At 34.8% G+C, this 2178-nt stretch overlaps 1 pseudogene; it reads right to left on the bottom strand.

Annotated features, from left to right (window-relative positions):
• Window positions 1-220: 220 nt before the first annotated feature.
• Window positions 221-1273, bottom strand: LOC128020570 (trace amine-associated receptor 13c-like; annotated as a pseudogene).
• Between the last annotated feature and the right edge of the window lie 905 nt (window positions 1274-2178).

Raw genomic sequence — 2178 nt, forward strand, 5'->3', positions numbered from 1 at the left:
AATAAGCTTGCCTAATTGTTAAATTCTGATAAAATCTGCATTTGAACAGAGTATAATTATAAAGGAATGATACTCCATGAAACAAACTATACAATATTAAACTATATTTAGTGTAAATTAAAAGAATAACATATTATAATTATCTACCTTAGGACTTTATAACAATTGCATTTTATGTTAAATTGTTCTCAGAATGATGGCTTTATCAGTTTAATTACAATTAATGTTCTGTTAAAATATTGACCAGAGAGGATGCTGGCTGAAATATTTTCAGAGATAAGATGAGTTTAACTGTGTTTTTAAACCAGGGGTAAAATAAAGCATAGACCATAGGATTCAGACCCGAGTTAATATACACAACCCACATGAAAACATTTATGGTTGTGGAAGTGATTATTGATATAGAACAGATATAGTACGGAATCCAACAAAGCAGATAAACTGTGACAATGATTCCTAAAGTCAGAGCAGCTTTGCTCTCAGATTTCCTCCTCAATGATCCTTCCGTTACACATTTACCACTCCTCATCAGAGAGTTTATGACTTTCACTTGCTGATGTACAACATAGAAAATCCTCAAATATAAAGTTATGATGAGGATACAAGGGGACAAAAAAGACAAAATCAGATCAGAGACTCTCCATGCAAAAGTTAGTATAACAGAGCAATTGCCGTAACACACGTCTGTTCTGTGTGAAATGCTAAAAAATCCATTATTAATTGCATAGTAAGTGAAATAAGATGAAAAGCAAAACCAGCAGAGACAGATAGTCAATAAAGTTTTAGTCATGGTTATTTTCTGTGGGTACAATAAAGGGTAACACACAGCCACATGACGATCAACAGCAATTAAAACTAAATTACTGAGAGACACAGAAATAAGCAATTCAAGGATCACTGTAAACAGTCCACAGTAAGTATCTCCAAAGTACCAACACGTCTCAATCAGGTTTATGGCCTCTATGGGCATGACAATTAGTCCAATAAGCATGTCAGCCACAGCTAGAGAGAGAATGATCAAGTTGGTTGGAGTGTGAAGCTTCTTGAAGTGAGAGATGGAGATGATCACCAGCAGGTTTAGAAACACAGTCCACGCTGACAGCAATGAAAAAATCACATACATGATATTGTATTCATGAATGGAGTGTTTTCCCTTGATACATGATGAGTTGATGGCAGGAAAGCAATATTGAATCTCATGATGCTCTGTCTCATAGGCCATGAGTGAGTCTCCTGTTAGGAGTTTGTTCTGCTCTCCTTACTCTCCTTTCATTTATACAGTGTCTGGATCAGACTGACCAACCCATCTGCCGCCCACACTGATGCTGCATAAGGAAGCTAATCTTACCAAGTTAATGAACACTAGGTAAATAAGTTTTATTTTAAATAAATCAATCAGTTAGTCAATCTTTGTGATGGTTCATGAATGCACTGTTTCCTGCTTGTCTCAGGTTTCGTCATGTTGATTGTTTCATGTGGGCGTTACCCAGTCTTACCATTCTGGGCCATCTACCATTCATGGGCTGCAGCCCATTCCAACGGCCTAGTTAATGCCCTGTCTTTCGTCTCTTGTTTGTCAGATCGTTGTTTGAGGTCCTCCATGCTTCAAAGAAACAGGGCTCGGGTGCAGGGGGAGAACATGACGATTATCATTATAAAAATAAAAACAATTTAGAAATTAATTAAAATATAATTATATTTTAAATGTGACATAAATATATATATTTTTTTTTCAACAATAGCAACAGTGTTTAAACATTAAGACCACTTTAGCCTGTAAACTCAATAATATATCTCTGGAAATAAATGTACAAATATAAATGTCAATAAAAAATGCATAATATACCTGACATCAAAGTGCAGTGTGAAGGATATAAATAACAAATGTAGCCTATCATTTGTTTACATTACAAAGGTGTTCAATTTTAGACAACTACAACAGTAATAATAATATTAATCACTTTATTCCAGTGTATCAGTTTTTTAAGGTTTTGTATCAATACTTAAGGTGGACTTATTGATTAGGTGCAAGAGTAGTAGTGATGGTTAAAATAATAGATTAATGCTGAAATAGTAAATTGAGCCTTGTTCCTAGATGGACAGAGAGTGGAAAGTAACAGATCAGATGAGGAGATGGAGATAGAGGAAGAAAAAGAGGGACATGTAGAGGCACAAATG

Source organism: Carassius gibelio, chromosome A10, assembly GCF_023724105.1.
Source record: "Carassius gibelio isolate Cgi1373 ecotype wild population from Czech Republic chromosome A10, carGib1.2-hapl.c, whole genome shotgun sequence".
Lineage (NCBI taxonomy): Eukaryota > Metazoa > Chordata > Actinopteri > Cypriniformes > Cyprinidae > Carassius > Carassius gibelio.